An 11,327-nucleotide genomic window follows, 5' to 3' on the forward strand; every position below is an offset into this window, starting at 1 on the left:
ACCATAGCCGGCGCCATGACCAGCATAGGAGGCGCCGTAGGGGGCGCCGTAGAGAGCACCGTAGGGAGCGCCATAAAAAGCTCCTTGGGCGGCGGGGTCGTACGCATACGGCGGCGGCGGCGGCGCGTAGGGTGCCAGCGTGCCGTAGTTGGGCCGTAGAGCCGGTGAGCCGGAGAAGCCGAGGATGTCGCCCCGGAAAACAAGGCTCCTGTCGATCTACCTCCTTGGAGCAGGTTGGACAGGAACGGCGGGGCGAAGAAGGACGCGCCCGTTCCGATCGGATCGGTGAGCGACGCAGGGTCTGAGTAGGGATCGGCGAGCAAGGTGGTGGCGGTGGACATAGTCGCCGCGCCGGAGAGGGCAGCGGCGGCGGCCTCGGAGGAAGCAGCGGAAGACGACATGGCTAGGTCAGGATCGCTAGATCGCATCTGATACCATGATAGACAAAGGGTTTTGGGGTTATGGGCTTCGACACCTAAGAGGGTCGGCCACGATAACATATATATAACAAGGGGGTACCTCATCGGGTACAAATACATTGTACAGAGATTACAATACGTACAAGTCTAACAAATCCCATGAAAAGTTATTAAGTATAAAAGAAAACCGTCAACATGTATATTATTAACCACCGCCAAGCTCATTGTGAAAAATACACGGATCTATCCTCTCACGACTTGGCAAATTGGCAAGTGCACATAATATAAAACTTAAAGAACATGTATATGTATTTGTACAAAACTAATTGACATTTTTCGGAACTTTTATGTTACAACTTTTTTCAAAAAAGGCCTCCCACAGTCCTACAACCCCCCCGCGCACACACACACACGCTCGTGTACCTCCTTTTTTAAACAAGTGTCAAGCAATTTGTTTATAATATGTCTTGATAAAGCAACTAATTAATTCTCTAAATTCAGCGGAAGAGGCTACCTTTCTTTCTTGGTGGAGGATGATGTGTGTTTCATTAAAGCTCTAACGCTAATTCCTCAACAAAGCAAACATCTACTACCACTATAAAAGGAAGAGAGGGGCAGATCCAAACAATCATATCCATCCATCATCAAAATCTAATGGCCCTTAATCATTATGTGTTTAACGCTACCAACCACGCAATAAGCCACAGTCGATCGATAGTAATCTGCCCTGCAGTAAAAAAATAAAGAAAATCGCCCGCCCGCACGACCTCCTCCTTCTCCCGCACGACCTCCTTATCCTCCCGCAGCCGCGCCCTTCACCGCCTCCTCGCGCCGCCGGAGCCACGGGAAGCGGCCGCGGGTCGCCGGGAGCCTCCCCAGCCGCGGGAGCCCGCCCCCGCCGACCCCGCCCCCGCCACCGGAGCCGCCCCGCCGCGCCCTTCGCCGCCCCTCATCCTCGGCGGCGAGAGGCACGCAGGAGCCGCCGCCAGGGACGTGGACGTGTGCGGGCCAACCACCGGCGTACGAGGCCGCGCCTGAGCCTGCGGCGCGGCGGCGCGGAGCCCTCCGCCGCCAGTTCCCTGCCGGTTCGAGATCGCCACCGGTCCCCTCCGTGCCGTCATCGTCCTTCCTGCTACCAGCTCCGTCCTCCGCCCTATCTCCGCGGCAATGTTCTGCTCCATCCATCGGTAAGTAGCGACCATGTCGTCTCTCTCCGTTTCAATTCCTATAGTATTTTTCCCATGATGTTTCTTATCGATGCTGAAACTCAGGCGACTATGACCACTGTGTTTCTTTTTCCTGAATGACCATGATTTTCATTAGTTGTAACTGGTAAAGTAAGGCATGGCTGTTTGCTTCGGCCAAATCCAGCTCCATTATCAAATGAAATGTTAGGAGAAAGTAAGTTGGTAGCACTTCTCTTTTTCGAGAAGAGCTGGCATGATGGACAGGAGCGCTCTTTTGGTTTTGCTTAGCTGTTGGATAAAATGATCACCCAGTCAGTCATGGACTCATGGCCAGGTTAAATGTATTCAGCTGTATAATACTCATATGGTCAGACTGCTTTCTTCTGTCTTATATTCTAAGTTTTCTGAAGACATCCAACGGCCTTTGTACTGATTTATGTAGTTGTTGTTGCTAATTCTGTTGTACATACTACGTAATGTTATAATGGTGTTAAATTCTGAAATTCAAGCCTCCCATTGTATGTGGCTGAAGTGCTAAATTATCTCTTTTTCTTCTTACTATTCCAGGCGCAAACAACCTATAGAGTCAAGGAGTAGAATACCAAAATACGAGCTGCAAAAGTGACTCAAATTCCTCTTCCCTCACAAGTAACTACACTGGTAATTGTCCATGTGTGGATCTGGTTGACATGACCATATTTTTTGATGTTTGCCATTCAATTTTAACTACAATATTGTTTCTAGATAAGATACTGTTTTATGTATTATCATGGGTGCATTTTGTTAAGTTTCGTGCACAAGTTGTTGATATTTACACAATATTGTGTGTCCTATGAATACATGGCTGTGGCTATCATTAAGAGTATTCTGCTTCTGAAGTATTATTTTTCTTCTACGTTAGTTATTTGATTCTTGGGAGTTTGACAATTTCAGAGGTGGAGGCTGGCCTGCAGCTTGTGTGCGCGGAGGCTCGTGTGCGCGGAGGAGAAGCACACTTCACCGACAAGTTGTTCCCGCTATCCTCGCTGCCACTGCCAGTGACGGAACTTGGTGGTGAGCCTCTTCTCGCCCCCTCTCAGTTCTTCCCTTTTGATCTGGATGATTTGTTCATGTTGTTAGTGTTTAAAAATATCTTTCGTTGTTCTAGCTGATAATCTTGTTGGTCGCTGTCAGTGTGGTGCATATACACCTAGGCTTTAAGTTGTTGTGATTTTCCTATAAAATGTTGTTGAGGGCATGGAACTGAAATTGACATCAGAAATAGACTTGTTAAGTTTTTGTGTTGCCACCAAACAAAAGCAGGTATATAATCCACAAACCAGCATAGTCGACCAGTGTGATTTCATAAATATGTATACTTCTACAAAATGGAGTAGGAACATGCAGCTAAATTTACGATCATCAATTTTTCAGTTTTTTATAACTTGTGTTCTGAAGCAGTTTGTTTTCTTCAATTACATGATTTAGTAAAATAACATATGGCCAGTTCATTCCAAGTGTTGTTGATTGTAGCATATTTCGGCCTTATCTTCTAACATACTTCATGGTTTCATTAGTGGACAACATGCTGGAAAGAGAGTGTTCATCCCTATGATCCCTTTGGCGCCCTCGGAGGACATTTCACTTCCTTTCAAGTTGAAGAGGAAACAGTTCCCTGGATCGATCCTGGAGAGCCCCTTCCGTAACCAAGTCCCCTCCCCACTCGGAGTCCTCCGCCACTGACGCACGGGTAAGCGCCAGAGATGCGGTGCATCCACGCGGTTCAACGAGCTGCCGCTGTCGTAGATAACCAAGACGTACACGGAGATAAGCAAGATTCAGTGTGCTGCACTGCCCCCACGCGCTCTGAGGGTGCGATGTCCCCGACGTGTCCAAGACAAGGTCCAGGAAGACCCTCGCCTTCGTTATCCTGGTAAAGTTTTGCTGTTATTTTACTCCCCCAATTCCACTTACAGGGGAACAAAGAGTAAGAGTAATCCTGGGGATAATGGTATTTTCATTTGTGCTTCTAATTAATAGTATTACTGTCAGCTCCATCCTTAGAGCAATTGACGAAAATGACTATATCACCTAGATTGATAGACAATAATTATGCACAAACATGGCAATGTCCACAAAACAACTGCCGCTGCATTGCTAAGATGCAGCTTGATTTGGCCTCAATATTTTGATTTTTGAGTATTACTTTCTTCCACTCCTCTGCAAAATACTCCTATGTTCTAGCTTCTCAAGGCTCTACTCTCAACCAGTCCAGTCCAGGTGTTTTTTTTTTGATAAATATTTATTTTGTTTCCTTTATCTATCGGTTTCAATTCTGTATCCGCCGTTCTCAGGATAACTGTGTGATGTTGCCATGGGATCCAAAATAACTATTTTTTACTGAAGCTACAGACTTAAGCAGTTTCTACCATGTGTACTGTATTTTGAGTTAAACCTGAACGGCTTTCGTCGCATGATACACCACAGTGCTTTCATGTTTTTAGGAGGGTAGTTCTTCCCTGTGTTATGAATATGATTACTATGGTGTCACTGTACATTTCTTATATGGTTAGTTCTTAATTTTCTTCATTATTCCAAACATGTGTACCCACTAGGATTTCATTTCTTATTATTTACCTTCAAGCAGTATATATTACTGTTGTTTGTTGTCCACCTTGATCCTTCGCTGATATTTTTCCTAGGAAACTTCACATGGAATTAGGATCAGTTAATAAGATTCTGGTATATTCTCAATTTTTCTTGCTTTATGCATGAACCTATCATCAAGATTTGGATCTCTTATATGTGCCTTTGCTGCTGTAGATTTGTTGGTGTTGATTTGCAGTAAGAGGAAATGTACTATTGTTCTCATCAATTTCTTTCATACCATGTGTATGGTTAGTTCTTAATATTCTTCATTATTCAAAATACTTGTACCCACTAGGATTCATTTATTATTTTTTACCGTCAAGCACTATATATATTACTGTTGTTTGTTGTATACCTTGATCCTTCGCTGATGTTTTTCCTAGGCAACTTCACATGGAATTAGGATCACTTAATAAGATTCTGGTATATTCTGCAAATTTTCTTGCTTTATGCATGAACCTATCATCAAGAATTGGATCTCTTATATGTGCATGTGCTGCTGTATATTGGTTGGGTGTTGATTTGCAGTAAGAGGAAATGTACTATTGTTCTCATCAATTTCTTTCATATCATCTTATAAAAATATGTTGTTTAAATATGAAGAGGTGGATAAGTTTTTGGCTTTAGTTACTGAATATCCAGATCCGGCTTGCTTCTCAGCTATGGCCTACATTTAGAAGAAATATGTTGTTTAAATATGAAGAGGTGGATAAGTTTCTGGCTTTAGTTACTGAATATCCGGATCCTGCTTGCTTCTCAGCCATGGCTTACATTTAGAGAAGACATGTTCATATGTAAGAGATTTAAGGTCAATGATCTCCCCCTATTGTAATGCTCATCATCTTAATTCAGACATTGCTATATATATGCACCATGGTTCATGACTGTACTTTTTTCTTACGTGTTTACGAAGTTTGTCAGTATTATTATGCAGAGATAACCTGTCATGGTTCTACGTTGATGTGTTCTTTCATTTGTCAATTTCTTTTGCTTTGAAGCAATGTTGATTGCCTCAAAGAATGGTTCCGCGTGGCTTACACGCTTATACCTACTTGAATGTTAAATTTTATTAGCAAATTCATCGAGAACAATGCCAACATTTTACGTCTTGCTACATGAAGCTATGTACTGCAGGGTACAACAGTGTCAACATTTCCGGTGCTCATTGACAATAAGATTGAAGATGTATTTTCTTGATTGGAAATATTATACCTCAAATTTAATTCAATCGTGGATACAATGACAACTTTATGCCCTGAATAACAAGTGATTATGTGAGTGTAGGAATTAGGACTGGTGACAACAACATGTGGAGTGGCACAACAAGTGGTGCTGTGGAGTACCGAAGCAAGGGTAGTCAGGTAAATCCAACGGCGTGCACGTTTCGATCGCCCACTGCGATCGCCCTATTTGGACAAGGGGCACATTGGTTCATAAAACAATCAACACGTCTTTATGATTTAAATTTGAATTATGATAGAAATATTTCTGTTTCATAATCGAGACGTGTGTTACACGTACATGCTTACTAGTAAGATAATAAAAATTGCATCCTTACTGTGATGAGCCACGGTAGCAAGTTCTTCTGGAAAGCCCTGGTGGAAACTGAGTTGTTCATCTGTAAAAGCCTTAGCAAGTGCGTGGATTTAGCATGCTACTCCCTCCATTCCCAATTATAAGATGTTTTGGATTTTTCAATATGGACTATATATATACGGACTAAAATGAGTGGTCAAAGACACTAAAACACGTCTATATACATCCGATTCAAAACAAAGTTAAGAACCATTTGAGCGAAAGAGAAACCAAACATAGACTCGAGAACAGAAAGGTTGCACAAGCTGAAGAATTTATCTTAAAATGATTAAAGGTAAGCAAATCGTCCCCTCTGAAATCAAACTAACAAAAAATAACAACATTGCTGACTGGGATGTTGTATTCTGTCATATGATAATGGAATCTCGGTTTAACCCTCTTCTAGAGGGGAATATATATTCAGGAGTCTGGTCATAATTGGAATCACGGAATCAAGAAATCTAAATGGCAATGGCAAAACACATGAGGGAGAAATAAGATAGACAGACTATCATAATATGGAGGCAATATTTTGCATATATGGGAATGGATTATGTTACATTAAGGCTTGACCAGAGTTGAGACCAAGGTTCCAAGTTTAAGTCATGGGAAGTGTATCTATATAAGAGAAATGCCTCAGCCTGATAATTCAGTATCCTAGATTGGATCACCTCTTACCTTGTGCTGCTCTAGCCATTTGGTATCGTTAAGGCGTCGATGTCTGACAGCTACGAACAGTATCTGGATTCGGATCCCATTGAAGTTATTTTCACCAGCTGCTCCGTGTGCAGTTATTCCACTGACAGTTTTGGCCATTTTCCATTCTGTATAGACTGAACTGGTTCAAGGAATTTGCGGTTTGGTTAACCATGTTGTCCCACACATACTGCCCCTTGACCTTCATCGAACAATGTGTGTGTGTGAATGGTTTGCCCTCTGCCCCGTGGTACATCATGGCATTGCGTACAGGCTACACAATGTGTAGAGCAACATTGAGAATGAATCAATCAACAAGTTAAGTAAGAAGAATCCAAACTTACGATCTCCATTGCCTTCAGCCGATCAACCTCGCCACAAAACTTCGTGGCGGAGTTCTGGATGGTGTACCATTAGTACACTACACTTTCACATTGCGTTCATGGTTGATGTGCATGTCGTAGGGCGCAAAGTGCTTTCGCGCACGAAACGAATCATGCACGCGCTGCCAAAAGATCCCCTTCTGCTCCTGCCTACGAAATCCACAGATACAGCCAACCACGCATCGCACAACAACTCATCCTCCATGGATCGAGTGCCCTGCCATCTTTCTAGAAAAACAACATGAAGTTTAACCTCAATGGCATTTGACCGAACACCTGCCGGGAGTGGTGTCTGCCGTGGACGTCGTCGACAAGGGGACGGAGGGTACCTGACTATGGATGGATCTTGGGTGGATGGCACCGTAGTATAAGGAGAGCAGGCGTATGAGTGGCGGCGGCGGAAGTACGACAATGCCTCGGTGGCGGCCGAGAGGTTCAACAGCGGTGTCGGAGAAGGAGAGCGTGGATGCAAAGCAGGGGGTGTCGAGACGGAGTGGAAGAGAATTGGATCAGGAAGGGGATTTGAGTGGGCCTGGGGTGTCGGAGTCCTACATGGTGGCGGTCCGGACTCCCGCAAAGCCCCGCCTCCCCCTGTTTGCTTCCAAATTTGCGGGAAAGTGTGCGTGCGGACCGATTGGTGGACCAATATAGGTGTGTGTTGGATGACAAAACATGTCCGGACCGCTCGGTCCAGACGGTTACAGGCGGTTTGTGGAGTTTTTTGACGAATCTCGACAATGTGTCATATGGAACATTCATGTTTCCTCACGATATTTTTTTTTTTACCTTAAGGCGAGTCCTTGTCACCCTTGTGCTAGCTCAACCTTTCTTTTTTGAAAATTGTGATACAGATTCTTGAATCGGGTTAACTCTGTTAGTCTTAATCTTGATTTTAATGTATCTGCATGTTTGTATTTTTCGTTCTGCATGTAGTTCAGTTTAGGGGGTTGTCCGGCAAAGTCTCAGCTCAGATGTGAGGTTGTGCGATGCAGCCTGACGTGATGCGTCCGGCACGACGCGTGAAACAGCAAGGGACGTAGGAGGGTGGAGCTTTGACCGGGAGATGCCAAGAAAATAGGTGTATTAGTTTGCATGGGTAAGTTTGTTAGCCGCTTCCGCCGGCCGTGCAGATCACGTAACTAGCGATCCAAAGAGAGATGGGGTCACGTGCTAGTACGTGGGTTAGTGGTCATCGTGGAGGCTGATTAGTACGAGCATGTTGTACTGGTTATTTAAGTCGAAGAGATAAATGAGAAAGGAAGGCCGAGAGGGTCAGCAGAAAAGATGTAGCATATGTGTGTCGTCTGCGCGCGTGTGTGTTTTCTTTGAGCTTTTTCATGGTGTGTTCTTGAGAGAGATGAGTGAGTTGTGTGAGGCAGCTCAAGGTAGAAAAAGAAGAGCAGCGCCAACAAACTCTTAACCTAAGTTGCATGACCATGCTTTTTGAATCTGACACTACCGGAATCGCCCCCTATGCCGACGGCTAGGCCTGAGTCCCGTCGGGATAGACCTATGCCGACGGCCCCCGTCGGCATAGGGCCGTCGGCAACATATGCGTCGGCACAGCCAGGGAGGCCGTCGGCATAGAAAAGCCGTCGGCATATATGATACGCTGACGGGGGCCGTACATCTATGCCGACGGCCCCGGCCGTCGGCAACTATCACGCCTAACGGCGGCCGCCGTCAAGTCTGCCCAACGACTGGTCACCATGTGGCACCCCTATGCCGACGGCCTAGCCGTCGGCTTAGTCAAAAACTATGCCGACGGCTAGGTGTGCCACGTGGCGACCAGCCGCTGCTCGTGGACCAAGGCTATGCCGACGGCTCGGCCGTCGGCATAGTCCTTCATACAGAGCTCCTAGTAGCTAACACGTGGGCGCCTATGCCGACGGTCTAGCCGTCGGCACAGTTTTTAAACTAAGCCGACGGCTAGGCCGTCGGCATAGGTGCCACGTGTCAGCTACTGGGAGCTCACGCTAGCCCTATGCCGACGGCCTAGCCGTCGGCATAGTTTGCTTTTTCTTTTTTTCTTTTTTCTGTTTGTTTTCAAATCAATTCAATTGAAATAACAGCACATATCAGCAGATATATATGATGGGATAGATATATAAAACACAATGGGATATCATCCGACACCATCACAACAATATATGCATAAGCATCATCACACACAAGTCTCTAAATGAACATCATCACAACCAACATAAGCATAAGCATATAGAGAAGCAGAGAAGTCATCTAAATGATCATCACCACACACAAGTCATCTCAATCATCATCACCACACACAAGGATCATCGAGCACCGCGGAGGTCGTCACCGCCAAGACGGCCGAAGCCCAGGTCGTCACTGCTTGCGGCAGCGCTACCGCCAAGACCGCCTCCGCCTCCACCTCCGCCTCCGCCTCCGTGGATCGGAGTGGTCAGGCTTCGTGTCTCCGGAGTGCTGCGAAGACCACCTCCAACGGTAGATCCACCTGTTCCCTGGATGTTGAAAAGACATATGCACGGGATATATGACTGTGTTGAAAGGCATGACATGCTTTGGGTGAATAGATTGGGGATGAACTAACCGGCGAGGGGCCAGCGTTCTGTGCCACAAACTCCTCAAAGCTCATCAGCACTGGTTGTGCTGGAGGGCATTGTGCTGGAGGGAACTGAGGACACCTGTCGGCCGCCATATCCTGAAAAGCCTGCTGCATCTGGCTATCCCTCTGCACTTGGTGTTCATAAAGCCTCTGATGCCACGCCATGGTCTCCTGGCGTGTGTACTCCAGGTAGGCCTACGGTATGACATGATGGAACTCATAAAACTACTAAATGCGGAAAATAAAGTGAGCAATGAAGATAAGAGGGAAAATACTTACAAATTGTTGCTCCTGAAAGAGGGACTGTGCACTGGTCATTGGCTGGCTCGTGCGCTGGCTCAGGCTCGGGTCGATCCGACGAAGCTGTGTGTAGGAGATACTAGGAGTGATCACAGCATCGAGAACCGCCTCCCGACCGTGCTCCTTGGGCCCCATCCTCACCACCGCCATGTCTTCCAGAGGCGCCGCAATGGGGTCAGGTGTGTCAGGATGTAACTTCAGATACGCTTCGGAGTAGGCCTTCTTCCTCCCTGCGGTCTTCTTGCCGTAGTACTTGGGCTCGCCAGGCTTGGGGTCCTTCCGTGTATGGGCGATCTCCCACGCCTGCATGTGTGGGAGCGGCCGCTTCAGTTTCTCCTCCTGCACCACCAAACAGAGGTTAGTCATACATAAGAAAGTGATGGTAAATAGAAGAAGAAGAATGTTTAATGGGTTAGTCATACATTAACTGCCTTGTGGAGATAGTGGTTTCGGTTCCCCTGAGCATGTACTCCCTCCGTCCCTCGGTTAGCCTTATTTTTGGTTCTCATAGCCGCCCAGGCTCCAGCCTCATCACACCAAAGATCCACCAATGCCGCCCAGGACTCGTCTTTTCCATAACACCAATTTGGACACACCTACATAATAAAAGCATAATGGCATGTAGGTGTGTCCAAATTGGTGATATGGAAGCATAAAGCATAAAGCATAATGTACCACAAGGTAATGAAAGCATAATGAAAGCATAATATATGAAAGCATAATGAAAAATCTTTTATACTTACCGCCAACAACTCGGGCCTCTCCAAGGTAATGCCCATCCTCCGCGCTTCTTCCTTGGTCATCTTCACACCAAGATAGTCGTGGTAGTATGTGGAGATGGCCACATAGCGCACCTCGTACTGCATCTAGCGGGCCTTCTTCTTGCATTGGCGCAGCACGATCTGGTTCGCTCTAGCCCTGTGCTCCAGAAGAACTCGACAGAATTTCTACAATCATGCATGAAACAAGAATGGAAGAAGCCATGAGTTAAATCATTTTCATGAAACTAGAATGGACTTGTTCTTCTGAAGAGAACTCACCCAGAAAGTAGTGATCACGGCCTTGGCATGGGTCTCATGGTCCGCGTGGCGGGCCACTTCCCAGTGGTCCCAGCTCGTGGCCAAAACCCGACGAGCCGGCTGCCTGACTGGATCCGGACAGTACAACCCCGGCCAGTATAACTTTAGCAAGACGGTGATGAGGCCGTTGGGAATACGGACCCCTTTAGAATATATGCAGTTGCTGCAAAAGAATGAACTATTAGCATGTGACAAGCAAAATAAATAACAACCGGAATAAGCATGTGACAAGCAAAATAATGAACCACTTACTCTTTTCCCGTGGGCTCAATGAGCCACTTCTGCTCCTCAGTAGCCGGAACCTGCTTTGGTAGCTTTGCGTTACCACGCAGCCACCCCTTCTTGTCAACCCCCTTCCCGTCACCACCATCATCCCCTCCACCACCCTCCTCCTCGCCTGCCTCCCCCTCCCCAACCTCCTCCCCAACCTCCTCCTCCTCCTCCTCCTCCTCCTCGTCTGCCTCCTCCTCCAC

General features: G+C 46.3%; 1 long non-coding RNA gene across 6 annotated transcripts; it reads left to right on the forward strand.

The window, feature by feature from the left end:
- The first annotated feature begins 1,170 nt into the window (after nucleotides 1–1,170).
- Nucleotides 1,171–5,659, forward strand: LOC123154125 (uncharacterized). Of its 6 annotated transcripts, none has more exons than XR_006476684.1 (6): nucleotides 1,171–1,606; nucleotides 2,174–2,266; nucleotides 2,540–2,659; nucleotides 3,163–4,327; nucleotides 4,409–4,482; nucleotides 5,519–5,533. It is a non-coding gene; the product is annotated as an uncharacterized lncRNA (long non-coding RNA). The 6 variants fall into 6 exon arrangements; XR_006476687.1 differs by having other exon boundaries at nucleotides 1,173–1,606; nucleotides 3,163–3,518; nucleotides 4,431–4,482; nucleotides 5,519–5,616; XR_006476683.1 differs by having other exon boundaries at nucleotides 3,163–4,482.
- Nucleotides 5,660–11,327: the final 5,668 nt, after the last annotated feature.

The sequence above is a fragment of the Triticum aestivum genome, chromosome 7A (assembly GCF_018294505.1).
Source record: "Triticum aestivum cultivar Chinese Spring chromosome 7A, IWGSC CS RefSeq v2.1, whole genome shotgun sequence".
In the NCBI taxonomy this organism is placed as follows: Eukaryota; Viridiplantae; Streptophyta; class Magnoliopsida; order Poales; family Poaceae; genus Triticum; species Triticum aestivum.